At 42.9% G+C, this 19,762-nt stretch overlaps 1 long non-coding RNA gene across 1 annotated transcript; it reads right to left on the bottom strand.

The window, feature by feature from the left end:
- Positions 1 to 2,675: 2,675 nt before the first annotated feature.
- On the bottom strand, positions 2,676 to 15,540 carry LOC123723981 (uncharacterized). The gene is made up of 3 exons (XR_006759366.2): positions 15,193 to 15,540; positions 14,083 to 14,211; positions 2,676 to 2,767 (listed from the first exon to the last, which is right to left on the bottom strand). It is a non-coding gene; the product is annotated as an uncharacterized LOC123723981 (long non-coding RNA).
- Positions 15,541 to 19,762: the final 4,222 nt, after the last annotated feature.

Raw genomic sequence — 19,762 nt, 5'->3', positions numbered from 1 at the left:
CTTCCCTCCCTTTAGTTTAGGGGGATTTTTTGTTGTTGTTTGGGGTTTTTGTTTTTCTTGAGGTGCTTCCGGGGTTAGCACCTTTAGGGGGGGGTACTGTCACGTCCTGGCCAGTATAAGGGTTCATTGTTATTGTAGTTTGGTCAGGACGTGGCAGAGGGTATTTGTTTTATGTGGTTCGGGGTGGTGTGTTTGTTGAAGGGCGTTTGATTTATTATTTCCCGGGTTTTGGTTTATGTTTTATGTTTAGGTATTTCTATGTTTAGTCGCGTGAGTGTATTTCTATGTTAGGTTAATGGGGGGGTTGGGACTCTCAATTGGAGGCAGGTGCTTCCTCGTTGCCTCTGATTGAGAGTCCTATATATGGGTAATTGTTTGGTGTAGGTTTTGTGGGAGATCGTTTCTTGTCTAGCGTATGTGAGCCTGAGAAGGCTGTTTGTTGATCGTGAGTTCGTTTTGTTATTTTGGTGTTCATTTTTGAGTTTAATAAAAGTTCAAGATGAGCAACCACAGACCTGCTGCATTTTGGTCCTCCTTTCCCAACGACAACCGTGACAATTATGGCAAGAACAGATCAAAAAAGCAATGAGAAATGACAGTCCATCGACATGAAGGTCAGTCAATCCGGAAAAATGTCAAGAACTTTGAAAGTTTCTTCAAGTGCAGTTGCAAAAACCATCAAGCGCAATGATGAAACTGGCTCTCATGAGGACCGCCACAGGAATGGAAGACCCAGAGTTACCTCTGCTGCAGAGGATAAATTCATTAGAGTTACCAGCCTCAGAAATGGCAGCCCAAATAAATGCTTCACAGAGTTCAAGTAACAGACACATCTCAACATCAACTGTTCAGAGGAGACTGTGTGAATCAGGCCTCCATGGTTGAATTGCTGCAAAGAAACCACTACTAAAGGACACCAATAAGAAGAAGAGACTTGCTTGGGCCAAGAAATACGGGCAATGGACATTAGACTGGTGGAAATTTGTCCTTTGGTCTGGAGTCCTCAACCAAATTGAGGTGGTTTGGGATGAGTTGGACCGCAGAGTGAAGGAAAAGCAGTCAATTAAGTGTTCAGCATATGTGGGAACTCCTTCAAGACTGTTGGAAAAGCATTCCAGGTGAAGCTGGTTGAGAGAATGCCAAGAGTGTGCAAAGCTGTCATCAAGGCAAAGGTTGGCTATTTGAAGAATCTCAATTATGAAATATATTTTAATTTGTTTAACACTTTTTTGGTTACTACATGATTCCATATGTGTTATTTCATAGTTTTGATGTCTTCACTATTATTCTACAATGTAGAAAATAGTAAAAATAAAGAAAAACCCTTGAATGACTGGTGTTCTAAAACTTTTGACCGGTAGTGAATGTTAGCAGATTACATATCTAATGTCAACTTCCCTGTTTATATTCCCATGTTTGCATTTTGCTTTATGATAACCGGACAATGCAAATGGATCCGACAGTCAAACAAACTCAAGTAACTGTAGTCAATATACAATGTTTTGAACCTTTATTTAACTAGGCAAGTCAGTTAAGAACAAATTCTTATTTACAATGATGGCCTACCGGGGAACTGTGGGTTAACTGCCTTGTTCAGGGGCAGAACGACAGTTTTTTGCCTTGTCAGCTCGAGGATTCAATCCAGCAACCTTTCGGTTACTGGCCCGACACGCTAACCACTAGACTACCTGTCTTTAACCACTAGACTAACTACCACCCATACAATGTTTCTCTTGACTCAAGATCGTCTTCAAGCCTGGGTCTGTGCAGATCAAACAGGAAATGACGAATGACGAAGACAAGACATGACTATATTGACAGTTCTTTTTTCAATATTTTCTGTTTATTTTCAATAACCCAGAGCAAGTGATTGCAAAAAAGCATTGCAAATATATATTTTAAGAGATACAAACCGGTAATAACTGTAATAACTTCATTATACATCAACACATTATCGGTGTGTTGATGTATGCACAATTTGGCTCAACTTAACATTTGAGACACAAGATGGCGCTAGAGGATTGCATTCGTTTAAAACAGAATACCACGCACTCAGGTTATACTCAGGTTATACACACAACGTTACCATATCCCAAACGCATCATCAGTCTATCATCCGACATGAGTCCAGTGGTAATAATCATACTAAAAATAGTGCTCTTCTCTTCCTCATTCCTTCTGTCGCTCTGGGGGAATGACATCTGAGAGTCAGGGGCCAATGGCCTACTTGCTGATTCCAGGGGCCAATGGCCTACTTGCTGATTCCAGGGGCCAATGGCCTACTTGCTGATTCCAGGGGGCCAATGGCCTACTTGCTGATTCCAGGGCCAATGGCCTACTTGCTGATTCCAGGGGCCTGGGCTCGTAGTGCGAAGAGTTTCTGCGGCAGTATACTTGCTGATTGCTTCGTTCTCTCCCTCACAACAACCAGCTAAGACACTGCCAGAGAAACACTCCCAGCAGCCACATCCATCCAGCAGATCCTGAGTTACTGGCCTCTTCATCATCACTGGTTGGTACAGTTTCTCCCTGCTATGTTTCCAACAGGGAATCTAACACACACACACACACACACACACACACACACACACACACACACACACACACACACACACACACACACACACACACACACACACACACACACACACACACACACACACACACACACCCCCCGGGCCACTATCAGGTCCGACCTGGTGATGTTGTCAGAGAATGGTCAGTTCAATAGGTTTCCGCGTCGAGGGTGAATAGTGTTGTAGTCCTCCTGAAAGAGATCAGATGCATACAGTAAAGGTCATGTTAGGTCACAATCTGAATGGCAGTCAATTAATTGGTAAAGGTCATTAAGAGGTTAACCTTTTGCCTCTCCATCAGTTTCTGTCAGGCTATATTCAACACGGAAATGAGCCTTTTGTGGGAAGATTCATTTGATTGTAACACAGTTGCAAACTGAAAGCAAGGGGCTATGCCAGGACAATGAGTTATGTAGGGACAAATCTGATGCATTGGGAGAACCATTTCTGACTGCTATTATGGCGACACATAGAGGAGAGGAAAAGCACAGAACCACTGTACACTGTGAGTGTACACAACATGAACCAAAAACACCTCAACTAAAAATAGCCTTGCCGTGATTTATACTCTTGCAACAAAAAGATTAGTTTTGATTCAGAGCTTATTTTTTTGCGCTTGTGTGTGTGTGTGTGTGTGTGTGTGTGTGTGTGTGTGTGTGTGTGTGTGTGTGTGTGTGTGTGTGCGTGCTATCAGTCTGCCTCCCTCACTGCAGAGTTATTTTGAGCAGGCGGGCAGAGAGTCCATTCCTTACAGTACAATACACTCCTCAGCCCCTCACTGGCATAGGTTCTGCTGACAGGACAGTAGTGCTATGGGGGAGCCTTCTAGTAGCTTGTGAGTGAGAGGGGAGAGAGATATATAGGACCCGTAAAGGGTGGCAGAGTACTGCCAAGAGCATAAAGGAAGGGAGACAGAGGACCTGTAAAGTGGGAGGGTGGGAGGCTACTGCCAAGAGCATAAAGGAAGGGAGACAGAGGACCAGTAAAGGGTGGGAGGGTGGGAGGGTACTGCCAAGAGCATAAAGGAAGGGAGACAGAGGACCAGTAAAGGGTGGGAGGGTACTGCCAAGAGCATAAAGGAAGGGAGACATAGAGGACCAGTAAAGGGTGGGAGGGTGGGAGGGTACTGCCAAGAGCATAAAGGAAGGGAGACATAGAGGACCAGTAAAGGGTGGGAGGGTACTGCCAAGAGCATAAAGAAAGGGAGACATAGAGGACCAGTAAAGGGTGGGAGGGTACTGCCAAGAGCATAAAGAAAGGGAGACATAGAGGACCAGTAAAGGGTGGGAGGGTACTGCCAAGAGCATAAAGGAAGGGAGACAGAGGACCAGTAAAGGGTGGGAGGGTGGGAGGGTACTGCCAAGAGCATAAAGGAAGGGAGACATAGAGGACCAGTAAAGGGTGGGAGGGTACTGCCAAGAGCATAAAGGAAGGGAGACATAGAGGACCAGTAAAGGGTGGGAGGGTACTGCCAAGAGCATAAAGGAAGGGAGACATAGAGGACCAGTAAAGGGTGGGAGGGTACTGCCAAGAGCATAAAGGAAGGGAGATCAACACTCCACTCAAACACACTTAATAGCTGTAGTATTCTTGCTGCTCACTGGGCTGTCTCTCTTAACTAAGAATTAAAAATATATATTGGATCGCTGAAGGGGTGCTCCGTCCTTGGAATATTAAACTAGAACGATGAAAGGGGGGGAAATTAGTATTAATTAGTGTTAAGCACTAGCTGCCAGAGTATGTGACCACATTGTCCTATGAAGAAGCATTCAAGCATAGTTGAAGGGAGGAGGGCTCTGACTACATCACTGTTTAAATCCACAGCTATGAGTGTGACACAGAGTTAGCATTACAGTTTAGCCATGTGGTCATGTGCCTCTGGAATGAAACAAAGGAACCCATTTTGGCGATGTTGAGTTGTTGGAGTTGTTGTTGAGTTGTTGGAGTTGTTGTTAAATTGTTGGAGTTGTTGTTGGAGTTGTTGGAGTTGTTGTTAAGTTGTTGGAGTTGTTGTTAAGTTGTTGGAGTTGTTGTTGGAGTTGTTGGAGTTGTTGTTAAGTTGTTGGAGTTGTTGTTGGAGTTGTTGGAGTTGTTGTTAAGTTGTTGGAGTTGTTGTTGGAGTTGTTGGAGTTGTTGTTGAGTTGTTGGAGTTGTTGTTAAATTGTTGTTTACTTGTGTTTTATAGCATGTGCTGAGTGTTAACCTTAGGCAGGGGATGCTGTCATTTTTTTGTGTGGAGGAAAATAGCAAGGGACAGACCCAATATTTTGACTAAGGAACACACACACACACACACACACACACACACACACACACACACACACACACACACACACACACACACACACACACACACACACACACACACACACACACACACACACACATCATGTTAATCTATCCTCGTGGGCACCTACATTTAATTTCCATTCAAAATCCTATTTTATCTAACCCTAATCCTAATTCTTACCCTAACCCTAAACCTAACCCCTAAGATTAAAATTGCCTTTGTCCTCATGGGGATGTGGGAAATGTCCCCATGAGAGAGAATTGTCCTTGTTTTACTGTCCTTGTGGGGACTTTAGGTCCACACAAGGATATAATAACACACACACACACACACACACACACACACACACACACACACACACACACCCCGTGACCTGCTTTTTGCTGCAGTTGCTAAATGAATGCAGTTGTCTGTGTATATGTGTGTGAGCCAGACGCTTGCTGCCGTGGCGACGGTAACCACATGACAACAAGAATTCCTTCCTGCTTTAGTCTTGATGTAACCCTTTACTAATACAGGATAGCAGAATAGAACTCTGGTTCAGGGAAACAACCACCTCCCAACTGGCTGGCTGGGACACAGTAACTAACACACACCATCAGCCTACCATCAGCCCCCTGTGTCTGACACAGCTTATATAGACTTAGATTCAGATGAGGTTATATAGATGTAGGTTTTACATTTACATTTTAGTCATTTAGCAGACGCTCTTATCCAGAGCAACTTGCAGTAGTGAATACATACATTTCATACATTTTTTTTCTTATTATTTTTGTACTGGTCCCCCGTGGGAATCAAACCCACAACCCTGGCGTTGCAAACACCATGCTCTACCAACTGAGCCACACGGGACAGTTATTACTGTTATCTTACCTGTATAGGGTAGTTAGGACTGTTATCTGTATAGGGTAGTTAGGACTGTTATCTTACCTGTAGAGGGTAGTTAGGACTGTTATATTATCTGTATAGGGTAGTTAGGACTGTTATCTTACCTCTATAGGGTAGTTAGGACTGTTATCTTACTGTATAGGGTAGTTAGGACTGTTATATTACCTGTATAGGGTAGTTAGTACTGTTATCTTACTGTATAGGGTAGTTAGGACTGTTATCTTACTGTATAGGGTAGTTAGGACTGTTATATTACCTGTATAGGGTAGTTAGTACTGTTATCTTACTGTATAGGGTAGTTAGGACTGTTATCTTACCTGTATAGGGTAGTTAGGACTGTTATCTTACCTGTATAGGGTAGTTAGGACTGTTATATTATCTGTATAGGGTAGTTAGGACTGTTATATTACCTGTATAGGGTAGTTAGTACTGCTATCTTACCTCTATAGGGTAGTTAGGACTGTTATCTTACCTGTATAGGGTAGTTAGGACTGTTATCTTACTGTATAGGGTAGTTAGGACTGTTATAATATCTGTATAGGGTAGTTAGGACTGTTATATTATCTGTATAGGGTAGTTAGGACTGTTATCTTACCTCTATAGGGTAGTTAGGACTGTTATCTTACCTGTATAGGGTAGTTAGGACTGTTATATTATCTGTATAGGGTAGTTAGGACTGTTATCTTACCTCTATAGGGTAGTTAGGACTGTTATCTTACCTCTATAGGGTAGTTAGGACTGTTATCTTACCTGTATAGGGTAGTTAGGACTGTTATATTATCTGTATAGGGTAGTTAGGACTGTTATCTTACCTCTATAGGGTAGTTAGGACTGTTATCTTACTCTATAGGGTAGTTAGGACTGCTATAATATCTGTATAGGGTAGTTAGGCCTGTTATCTTACCTCTATAGGGTAGTTAGGACTGTTATCTTACCTGTATAGGGTAGTTAGGACTGTTATATTACCTGTATAGGGTAGTTAGGACTGTTATATTATCTGTATAGGGTAGTTAGGACTGTTATATTATCTGTATAGGGTAGTTAGTACTGCTATCTGTATAGGGTAGTTAGTACTGTTATCTTACTGTATAGGGTAGTTAGGACTGTTATCTTACCTGTATAGGGTAGTTAGGACTGTTATCTTACTGTATAGGGTAGTTAGGACTGTTATCTTACCTGTATAGGGTAGTTAGGACTGTTATCTTACCTGTATAGGGTAGTTAGGACTGTTATCTTACCTCTATAGGGTAGTTAGGACTGTTATCTTACCTGTATAGGGTAGTTAGGACTGTTATCTTACTGTATAGGGTAGTTAGGACTGTTATCTTACCTGTATAGGGTAGTTAGGACTGTTATCTTACTGTATAGGGTAGTTAGGACTGTTATCTTACCTCTATAGGGTAGTTAGTACTGTTATCTTACTGTATAGGGTAGTTAGGACTGTTATCTTACCTGTATAGGGTAGTTAGGACTGTTATCTTACTGTATAGGGTAGTTAGGACTGTTATCTTACCTGTATAGGGTAGTTAGGACTGTTATCTTACCTGTATAGGGTAGTTAGGACTGTTATCTTACCTCTATAGGGTAGTTAGGACTGTTATCTTACCTGTATAGGGTAGTTAGGACTGTTATCTTACTGTATAGGGTAGTTAGGACTGTTATCTTACTGTATAGGGTAGTTAGGACTGTTATCTTACCTCTATAGGGTAGTTAGGACTGTTATCTTACTGTATAGGGTAGTTAGGACTGTTATATTATCTGTATAGGGTAGTTAGGACTGTTATCTTACCTGTATAGGGTAGTTAGGACTGTTATCTTACCTGTATAGGGTAGTTAGGACTGTTATATTACCTGTATAGGGTAGTTAGGACTGTTATAATACCTGTATAGGGTAGTTAGGACTGTTATCTTACTGTATAGGGTAGTTAGGACTGTTATCTTACTGTATAGGGTAGTTAGTAGAGGTCGACCGATTATGATTAAAAAAAAATCACCACCGATACCGATACCGATTATTGGGGGACCAAAAACCCCCGATACCGATTAATCGGGCCATTTTTTTTAATATATAATATAATATACATAATATATAATAATGACAATTACAACAATACTGAATGAACAATGAACACTTTAATTTTAACCTAATGTAATACATAATTAAAATCTATTTAGTCTCAAATAAATAATGAAACATGCTCAATTTGGTTTAAATAATGCAAAAACAAAGTGTTGGAGAAGAAAGTAAAAGTGCAATATGTGCCATGTAAAAAAAGCTAACGTTTAAGTTCCTTGCTCAGAACATATGAAAGCTGGTGGTTCAATATTCCCAGGTCTTCAATATTCCCAGTTAAGAAATATTAGGTTGCAGGTATTATAGGAATTATGACACGTCGACTATTTCTCTCTATACCATTTATATTTCATATACCTTTGACTACTGGATGTTCTATAAGGCACTTTAGTATTGCCAACCTAATCTCAGGAGTTGACAGGCTTGAAGTCATAAACAGCGCTGTGAATCAAGCATTGCTAAGAGCTGCTGGCAAACACAGTAAAGTTTGAAAGTTTGCTCTATCAAATTTCAAATCCCTAAGTCCAACCCTAAGTCTAAATATTGCTGTTACATTGCACAACCTTCAATGTTATGTCATAATTATGTAAAACTTTGGCAAATTAGTTCGCAACGAGCCAGGTGGCCCAAAATGTTGCATATACCCTGACTCTGCGTGCAATGAACACAACAGAAGTGACACAATTTCCCTAGTTTAATATTGCCTGCTAACATGAATTTCTTTTAACTAAATATGCAGGTTTAAAAAAATAGACTTCTGTGTATTGATTTTAAGAAAGGCATTGATGTTTAGGTACTCATTCGTGCAACAACAGTGCTTTTTCATGAATACACCTTTGTTAAATCCTCACCCGTTTGGCAAAGTATGCTGGGATTCGATGATAAATTAACAGGCACTGCATTTTTTTTTTTTGCCTTAATTTAACTAGGCAAGTCAGTTAAGAACAAATTCTTATTTTCAATGACGGCCTAGAAACAATGGGTTAAATGCCTTGTTCAGGGGCAGAACGACAGATTTTCACCTTGTCAGCTCGGGGATTCAATCTTGCAACCTCTCTTTTACTAGTCCAACGCTCTAACCACTAGGCTACCTGCCGCCCTGACTATAAGCAACGCAGGAGAAGCTAGTTAGCCTAGTAATATCATCAACTATGTGTAGTTAACTAGTGATTATGTTAAGATCGATTGTTTTTTATAAGATAAGTTTAATGCTAGCTAGCAACTTACCTTGGCTCCTTGCTGCACTCACGTAACAGGTGGTCAGCCTGCCACGCAGTCTCCTCGTGGAATGCAATGTAATTGTTACGAAAACTTGTAATCGACCCTAATTAATCAGCCATGCCGATTAATCGGTTGACCTCTAGTAGTTAGGACTGTTATATTATCTGTATAGGGTAGTTAGGACTGTTATATTATCTGTATAGGGTAGTTAAGACTGTTATTTTATCTGTATAGGGTAGTTAGGCGTGTTATGTTTTTGTGGCATGGCTTATCGCCCTGGGTTACCCATAACTGATTGGTTTCTTCTGTTGAGTCACAGTTCAACATGCTCTATGGGAGTTGGGTTTGAGGTATTGTGCTGTTACCAGGGAAGTATGAGCTTTGACAACAAACCCATGGCAATTTCTTTCTTGTTCTTTTATCACCTCACTAGGAGTGATATTTATTGACATAACCATGCATTGTAATAAAAATAGCTTTGCTTGTCAGTACAGTGCTCTCTCTCTCACTGCCTCTCTCTCGCTCTCTCACTGCCCCCCTCTCTCTCTCTCTCTCTCTCTCTCTCTCTCTCTCTCTCTCTCTCTCACTGCCTCTCTCTCTCTCACTGCCCCTCTCTCTCTCTCTCTCTCTGTCTCTCTCACTGCCTCTCTCTCTCTCTCACTGCCCCTCTCTCTCTCACTGCCCCTCTCTCTCTCTCACTGCCTCTCTCTCACTGTCTCTCTCTCTCACTGTCCCTCTCTCTCACTGCCCCCCTCTCTCTCTCTCTCTCTCTCTCTCTCTGTCTCTCTCACTGCCGCTCTCTCTCACACTGCCTCTCTCTCTCTGTTTGTCGCTCTCTCTCTGTTTGTCTCTCTCTCTCTGTCTCTCTCTCTCTCTCTGTTTCTCTTTCTCTCTCTCTCTCTCTCAATTCAATTCAATTCAATTCAAGGGGCTTTATTGGCACGGGAAACATATGTTATAATTGCCAAAGCAAGTGAAGTAGATAGTATACAAAAGTGAAATAAACAATAAAAATGTACAGTAAACATTACACTCACAGAAGTTCGAAAAGAATAAAGACATTACAAATGTCATGTTATGTATATATACAGTATTGTAACCATGTGCAAATTGTTAATGTACAAAGGGACATTTGTGTCTCTAATATGGTCATACTTTGGGCAGGAGGTTAGGAAGTGCAGCTCAGTTTCCACCTCATTTTGTGGGCAGTGTGTACATAGCCTGTCTTCTCTTGAGAGCCAGGTCTGCCTACGGTGGCCTTTCTCAATAGCAAGGCTATGCTCACTGAGTCTGTACATAGTCAAAGCTTTCCTTAAGTTTGGGTCAGTCACAGTGGTCAGGTATTCTGCTACTGTGTACTCTCTGTTTAGGGCCAAATAGCATTCTAGTTTGCTCTGTTTTTTTGTAAATTCTTTCCAATGTGTCAAGTAATTATCTTTTAGTTTTCTCATGATTTGGTGGTGTCTAATTGTGTTGCTGTCCTGGGGCTCTGTGGGGTCTGTTTGTGTTAGTGAACAGAGCCCCAGGACCAGCTTGCTTAGGGGACTCTTCTCCAGGTTCATCTCTCTGTAGGTGATGGCTTTGTTATGGAAGGTTTGGGAATCGCTTCCTTTTAGGTGGTTGTAGAATTTAACGTCTCTTTTCTGGATTTTGATAATTAGCGGGTATCAGCCTAATACTGCTCTGCATGCATTATTTGGTGTTCTACGTTGTACATGGGGGATATTTTTGCTGAATTCTGCATGCAGTCTCAATTTGGTATTTGTCCCATTTTGTGAATTCTTGGTTGGTGAGCGGACCCCAGACCTCACAACCATGAAGGGCAATGAATTCTAACTGATTCAAGCATTTTTAGCCAGATCCTAATTGGTATGTCAAATTTTATGTTCCTTTTGATGGCATATAGAATGCCCTTCTTGCCTTGTCTCTCAGATCGTTCACAGCTTTGTGGAAGTTACCTGTGGCGCTGATGTTTAGGCCAAGGTATGTATAGTTTTTTGTGTGCTCTACGGCAACGGTGTCTAGATGTAATTTGTATTTTTGGTCCTGGCGACTGGACCTTTTTTGGAACACCATTATTTTGGTCTTACTGAGATTTACTGTCAGGGTCCAGGTCTGACAGAATCTGTGCAGAAGATCTAGGTGCTGCTGTAGGACCTCCTTGGTCGGTGACAGAAGCACCAGATCATCAGCAAACAGTAGACATTTGACTTCAGATTCTAGTAGGGTGAGGCCGGGTGCTGCAGACTGTTCTTGTGCCCTTGCCAATTTGTTGATATATATGTTGAAGAGGGGGGGGCTTAAGCTGCATCCCTGTCTCACCCCACGACCCTGTGGGAAGAAATGTGTGTGTTTTTTGCCTATTTTAACCGCAGACTTGTTGTTTGTGTACATGGATTTTATAATGCCGTATGTTTTCCCCCAACACCACATTCCATCAATTTATATAGCAGATCCTCATGCCAAATTGAGTCAAAAGCTTTTTTGAAATCAACAAAGCATGAGAAGACTTTGCCTTTGTTTTGGTTTGTTTGTTTGTCAAATAGGGTGTGCAGGGTGAATACGTGGTCTGTCATACGATACTATGGTAAAGGGCCAATTTGACATTTGCTCAGTACATTGTTTTCACTGAGGAAATGTACGAGTCTGCTGTTAATGATAACGCAGAGGATTTTCCCAAGGTTGCTGTTGACGCATATCCCATGGTAGTTGTTGGGGTCAAATTTGTCTCCACTTTTGTGGATTGGGGTGATCAGTCCTTAGTTCCAAATATTGGGGAAAATGCCAGAGCTGAGGATGATGTAAAATAGTTTTAGTATAGCCAATTGGAATGTGTTGTCTGTATATTTGATCATTTCATTGAGGAAACTATCGCTCTCTTTCTCTCTCTCTCTCTCTATCTCTCTCTCTCTTTCTCTCACACACACACAACAGTCTGGCAGTCAGTCACACTCCCGTCTCATTCTTCAGGCTGAGAACAAAGTCAACAAAAAGATGTTATAGATTATTGAGATACCATATTCCACACACCAGCTACACTACATGTTGTCCTATTAGATGGTGTCTCTCCTTACTCAAGATGATGCTTTTAAACCATCTCATCCAACATCTTATGGAAATGACAGAACTGATGAAAGCTGTTTCTATTAGGAAGTGTCGCGTTATGAACGGACAGATCAGAGGACTGTACGAGGACTCCCGAGTGGCGCTGTGTCTCAGTGCTAGAGACGTCGCTACAGACACCCTGGTTCGAACCCAGGCTGTATCACAACCGGGCCGTGATTGGGAGTCCCATCGGGCGGCGCACAATTGGCCCGAGTTTGGCCGGTGTAGGCCTTCATTGTAAATAAGAATTTGTTCCTAATTGACTTGCCTAGTTAAATTTTAAAATGAGGGAGGAGAAGAATAGACAGATGAAGAGAAAAGAACAGACATGAGGTCATCATTGAAAAGGGCACTAGTGCAGGGAAACATACTTAGTGTTTACCGTGACCGCAGGGAAACATGAAACATACTTAGTGTTTACCGTGACCACAGGGAACATACTTAGTGTTTACCGTGACCACAGGGAACATACTTAGTGTTTACCGTGACCACAGGGAACATACTTAGTGTTTACCGTGACCACAGGGAACATGAAACATACTTAGTGTTTACCGTGACCACAGGGAACATACTTAGTGTTTACCGTGACCGCAGGGAAACATGAAACATACTTAGTGTTTACCGTGACCGCAGGGAACATGAAACATACTTAGTGTTTACCGTGACCACAGGGAACATGAAACATACTTAGTGTTTACCGTGACCGCAGGGAACATGAAACATACTTAGTGTTTACCGTGACCACAGGGAAACATGAAACATACTTAGTGTTTACCGTGACCGCAGGGAAACATGAAACATACTTAGTGTTTACCGTGACCACAGGGAACATGAAACATACTTAGTGTTTACCGTGACCACAGGGAAACATGAAACATACTTAGTGTTTACCGTGACCGCAGGGAACATGAAACATACTTAGTGTTTACCGTGACCACAGGGAACATGAAACATACTTAGTGTTTACCGTGACCGCAGGGAAACATGAAACATACTTAGTGTTTACCGTGACCACAGGGAACATACTTAGTGTTTACCGTGACCGCAGGGAAACATGAAACATACTTAGTGTTTACCGTGACCACAGGGAACATGAAACATACTTAGTGTTTACCGTGACCGCAGGGAACATACTTAGTGTTTACCGTGACCGCAGGGAAACATGAAACATACTTAGTGTTTACCGTGACCACAGGGAACATACTTAGTGTTTACCGTGACCACAGGGAAACATGAAACATACTTAGTGTTTACCGTGACCACAGGGAACATACTTAGTGTTTACCGTGACCACAGGGAACGTCGCCTTTAATTGTCAATCGGGCTATAAAGCTGAACATCGGCGATATGGATTGAATAGGGCTGCGTTCTCACTACAATATGTCTGTCTCACTGTCTCACCTTGGCTTGTGTTTGTAATTCAACAGTTTTACCTCAGACACATGCATCAAGCTTTATTTTAATTTAATTTTTTATTTATTTAACCAGGCTAAATTAAGAACAAATTCTTATTTTACAATGGCGACCTACCCCAGCCAAACCCGGACGACCGCCCTATGGGACTCCCAGTCACGGCCGGTTGTGATACAGCCTGGAATCAAACCAGGGTCTGTAGTGACGCCTCTAGCACTGAGATGCAGTGCCTTAGACCGCTGCGCCACTCGGGAGCTTCAACACTCCCCGTTACCACAAAACACTAACATTGTTGCCTCAGTAACTACCTACCTGCTTGTATAGTCTGGAGAGGTGAGAAAAACATCCAGGGATCCTGACTACACATATCTGATCTATAATGAGTTACTACAGGACTTACTGAATATTACATCTGTTAGATGGGTTCTCTTTTATTCCTTCTATATGCCTACATCAAAGGGCAGATCACTGTTCATTATATGCAACACAAATAGAAAATGAATAGTGTCTCTTACCCAAGTCTGCCTGCTTCCCACCTTGATAAACGTTGTGGTTCCTCTGTGGCAGCTGGTAGGTTAGTGGAGGATGCCTGCTGTCTCGGCTGATGAAGAGGAGGTTTCACTGTGAAGGGGAATCCCCAAGAGCTAGGTAGAGGAGCAGAGAAAATAAGTACCTTTTTAATTCTTTAGTAATATTGTCCATTGACTTACTTTTGCTCTTTCTCCAGCCAAAAGGAAATATGACAATGCCCGAGTCATTCATAGAGGACAGTCCAGAGGGTAGAAGTGTATAATTGTTAACTCGCTGTATAAATGCACTTATTTTATGATAAAAAATGACCATTTACTGAGATATTACATGGTCAAATGGTAATGACACAGTAATAACTTATGAGTTACTTTGTTTCTTTCTGTGGGATTTATTGACACAAGAACCACAAGGCTACCATTATATACTATAGCTACATGCTAGTGAAACAGTAGACTACCATTATATACTATAGCTACATGCTAGTGAAACAGTAGACTACCATTATATACTATAGCTACATGCTAGTGAAACAGTAGGTTACCATTATATACTATAGCTACATGCTAGTGAAACAGTAGACTACCATTATATACTATAGCTACATGCTAGTGAAACAGTAGACTACCATTATATACTATAGCTACATGCTAGTGAAACAGTAGGTTACCATTATATACTATAGCTACATGCTAGTGAAACAGTAGGTTACCATTATATACTATAGCTACATGCTAGTGAAACAGTAGACTACCATTATATACTATAGCTACATGCTAGTGAAACAGTAGACTACCATTATATACTATAGCTACATGCTAGTGAAACAGTAGACTACCATTATATACTATAGCTACATGCTAGTGAAACAGTAGGTTACCATTATATACTATAGCTACATGCTAGTGAAACAGTAGACTACCATTATATACTATAGCTACATGCTAGTGAAACAGTAGGTTACCATTACCACTCTTTTCAATAGTGTAGAAGTAAGAGAGCGGGAGTTATTTGAGAGAGCTAGTAGAAGGTACCTACAGTAGGATTAAGCTAAAAGAAGTCCATTCAAGAGGGTATCTATTAAACATCAGACTTACCAGTAAAGTAGTGTTAGAATTGAGGACAGATTTTAGACTGGGTACAGCTGAAGATCCAAGGTCCTGTTCTGGTTCTGTCCAGTGTGTCCGTCCACTCTGAATGTCCACCAGGACAGTCAACTGCCAGTGTTGAGCCACTCTGCTGGTTTTGTTTGTTTGCCTGAGGGTCAATTCAAGCAGGGCATGGTGAAACTGTTGAGGGCAGGCTCAAGGCTCTCTCTTTCCTCAGCCAGGCGAGTCAGTACAAGTCTAGGCATGTTCCAACAAGCACAGCTCAGCCAGCCCAGGCAGAGGCCATCAGAGTGAATCTACTCACACACTATAGGTGGGAGGAGAGGGGAGGAGCAGAGTGAGAGGGGACAAACAGAGGGACAAAACATGGGGGGGGGGGGGTCATATAGTTCTAAAACATTGAGAAGCATATCAGAATACAAACCAACAAAAGTGGAAAGATCCTGAAAGACTGACTGTAGGAGGAGCTTTAAGCTGACGTATATTGTGTCAGTAAATGTATGATGTTTATCTCTAAAAAACCTATGTACTATTTTCCCTTTCAGATAGTTTTCACTTTTTAATGTCTGGTTGTTCGCATCTCTCTGCACCCTCATGGATGGACTACAGTGGAGGTCACTCACTACACGTAGGAATAGATCTATTGGATTTTCTGGAGCAAAACTGCTGATTCAGCGTTTACTTTTCCAGAAAACATCTTCAATGACCAGCAGCTACAGGAATTATAAATAGTTTGGCAAATATGTAATCGTGGTAGAATCTGCATGACTCTGGTAGCGCTTCTCTAGGGGAGAAACTCAATTACATCCTCTTTTCTCGCTCCTCAACCTCCTTCGTCAAAACCCATTGGATGAGAAACCCAGAGGCCCCCTCTCCCCCTCTGACCTTCCACTCCAATGGGTTTTGAGAACGAAGCTGAGGGGAGGGAGGGAGGGACGCAAGGAATATGCAATTGAGATTCTCCCAAGGTCTCTGCGTAGGATAGGTCCTAGGGCTTTATTCAAGCAGAAGCATAACAGATTTTATAATAGAAATGTGAAGGTCATTTCAGATTGAGCAGAACATATGTAGCGTTCAACCGTAAACACAGTCTCCTCTGAAAGCACGAACACTGCCTTTAAATTCTCAATCACGCTGTAAAGCTGAACTTCCGCAATGCGGATTGAATAGAGCCCTTACTCTGCTGATGCTGCGCTTTTACGTCCAGAAAAACACACACTGCAGACAACCTACGATTACCAACAGGCCTACATGAACTACCAATGGCAACCATGAATATTAATTACCAACAGGCCTACATGAATTACCAATGGCAACCATGAATATTAATTACCAACAGGCCTACATGAATTACCCAATGGCAACCATGAATATTATATTACCAACAGGCCCCTACATGAATTACCAATGGCAACCATGAATATTAATTACCAACAGGCCTACATGAACTACCAATGGCAACCATGAATATTAATTGCCAATGGCAACCATGCATATTAATATGGTTAAGACATGACATCGTGGATGAAGATGCCTCAATTCACATAAAATGTGTATGTTTTTATGTTTTAGAAGAAAAAAAAACATTTACCATTTTTTTTCTGAAGAAAAATAATCTCATTAATATGTCTAATGAAATGTATGAAGAACTACCTTCAGTGGTAGACTGATGGCAGTGGAAGGGCTCCAGATATTACATTGGGAATGCCGCAGAATATTTTCTCCTTCCCTATAATTAGGAATATTGCGCAGCCGTGCAAAAAAAAAGACAAGGCAATTCGTTTCCTGATTTATCTTGGATATCCGCAACCGGATCTGGAGCACCACGCAACGTGTTGCAGGTAGATCTCTGACTCTCAAACGGTATCATGTCACTTTGTGTGTAAAATGCTCATTTCCAGATCACTGTAAAATTATAAGGTCTCTCACTCTCTCTCTCCTCCTCTCCCTCTCTCCTCTCTCCTCACTCTCCTCTCTCTCTCCTCTCTCTCCCTCTCTCTCTCCTCTCTCCTCACTCTCCTCTCTCTCCTCTCTCCTCACTCTCCTCTCTCTTCCTCTCTCTCCCCTCTCTCCCCTCTCTCCTCTCTCCTCACTCTCCTCCTCTCTCTGTCCCCTCTCTCTCCTCTCTCTCCCCTTTCTCCCCTCTCTCCTCTCTCTCCTCTCTCCTCACTCTCTCCTCACTCTCTCCTCTCTCTCCTCTCTCGTCCCCTCTCTCTCCTCTCTCCTCACTCTCTTCTCACTCTCTCCTCTCTCTCTCCTCTCTCCCCTCTCTCATCCTCTCTCCCTCACTCTCTCCTCTCTCTCCTCTCTCTCCCCTCTCTCTCCTCTCTCTCCTCTCTCCGTGTGTGTGTGTGGATGTGTGTCCCAGCACCCCTCTGCAGTAGAGAGAGAGAGAGAGAGAGAGAGAGAGAGAGAGAGGATGGAACCAGAGAAGGGTATAGCTCCAGTAAGGTACAGAGAAGGGGTACAGCTCCTCAATTCTGCCTGGTGATCAACTTCCGCGTAGAGCACGTGATGACCTCACAGTACCCTCCAGTGGAACTCAGAGTGGAAATTTCACTCTATTCCCCATGTAGTGCACTATACAGGGAATAGGGTGCTGCAGTTTGGGATACCCCACTACATCTCGTTCCAGTAGAAGCTATAGAATAGAATAACCAGCTGGTTGCTGAGTGCGCCACGATATCGTTGATTAAGTGTTTTTTTTATTTTTATATAAAATCAGAGATGGGTTTATAATGTAAATGTATCATGTTTTAATATATGCTATATTATGCCCTTGTACCCTCCAGTGCAGCTCAGCGATCCTTCTGTAAAAGCTACTGTAGTATCAATCATCTGTATATTCCTGCTGACAGGAGGGAATATGATGATGCTGATGATAATATAGGGCTGTAACTGAACAAGATCATTTTAATACCGTGGCATTAAATGAAATCAGATATAGTTTATATTTTCATTGCTGTATAATCTTTGGTTTGGTGAGATCATGATAACCAAATCATTTATAATGCGTATTTATCTGCTTTAGAACTTTTTTTTTTTAAAGAATGCTAAATAAGCGTTACAATTTTTTTCTTTTTTAATTTTAATTTTTATAAAACAAATCGGACCGTTGCTACAACCTCATCATATCATCCTATTCCGCGCTTTAACACGTTCATTTCTGGCACATACATTGAAGGAGGCCCCAACCTCCCTCTTGGAGGGTAACGTGTCAGTGGGGGAAACGAGAGGAAAAAAGAGAGAACCCTTACCCCAGCAAGTTCAAAGCTTGCTGCATTTATTACATCATCAGGAAGTGGAGCTAGCGTCTGAATGGGACAATGCACCATTAGGGGGAGAGGAGAGGAGAAAGGGGGAGGAGAGGAGAAAGGGGGAGGAGAGGAGAAAGGGGAAGGAGAGGAGAGGAGGAGGAGAGGAGGATGAGAGGAGAAAGGGGGAGGAGAGGAGAAAGGGGGAGGAGAGGAGAAAGGGGGAGGAGAGGAGGAGAAGAGAGGAGAAGGAGAGGAGAAAGGGGGAGGAGAGGAGAAAGGGGAGGAGAGGAGAAAGGGGGAGGAGAGGAGGAGAAGAGAGGAGAAGGAGAGGAGAAAGGGGGAGGAGAGGAGAAAGGGGGAGGAGAGGAGGAGAAGAGAGGAGAAGGAGAGGAGAAAGGGGGAGGAGAGGAGAAAGGGGGAGGAGAGGAGGAGAAGAGAGGAGAAGGAGAGGAGAAAGGGGAGGAGAGGAGAAAGGGGAGGAGAGGAGAAAGGGGGAGGAGAGGAGAAGAGGAGGAGGAGAGGAGGATGAGAGGAGAGGGGAGGAGAGGAGAGGCGAAAGGGGTAGGAGAGGAGAGAGGGATGAGAGGCGAGGAGGACAGCCAGGCAGGCAGCTGATCTGGTAAATTAATGGTCGTACACTGCTATGCCCCCCCCCCCCCTTCCCTCCTTCTGGGCCTCCTCCTGCTCACGCAGGCATCTCCCCCCCTGCTCCCCCCCTGCTCCTTGTCCTCTCCCCAACTCACTCACCCCCAGCCTGTAGACAGACCGCTCAAAGCCGGCCAGTAGCTACCTCTCTCTCTCTCTCTCTCTCTCTCTCTCTCTGCACCATGTGACTGCTGACTAGAGTATGCCTGCCTACTGCCACGATAGTCCAACCAGCACTGCAGAATTCAGCAACAGAGCTAACTGTTCATACTGCTGCAGGACACTGCAGGGCTGCTGCTGTTTTCTGTTCTGCTGGCTGGCTGGCTGGCTGATGCTCTCTCTCACACACACACACACACACACCGGCTCCCCCTCTTTTCCCTCACTCAGGCAAATTGCTCAAGGATGATGGAGAGTGGTGATGGTGGGACGGAACAGCAGCTTTGCTGCTGCATACGGTTTTAGGAGGGGTAGGAGGAAGGGAGAGGAGGAAGGAGGTGGGGAAGGAGGAAGGGGTGGAAGGGGGAAGGAGGAAGGGGAGGAGGAAAGGGGGAGGAGTCCTGAATTACATAGGTGCAGAGCAGTATGATTGTGATGCACTGTGCAGGGGCAATGGGACTCTTGAGAGATTGGGGGAGGGAGGGAGAGATGGAGAG

This window comes from Salmo salar, chromosome 15 (assembly GCF_965601325.2).
Source record: "Salmo salar chromosome 15, fSalSal1, whole genome shotgun sequence".
NCBI lineage: Eukaryota > Metazoa > Chordata > Actinopteri > Salmoniformes > Salmonidae > Salmo > Salmo salar.
The sequence above is the reverse complement of the archived record's forward strand: the minus strand, read 5'-3'. Positions and strand labels throughout refer to the sequence as shown.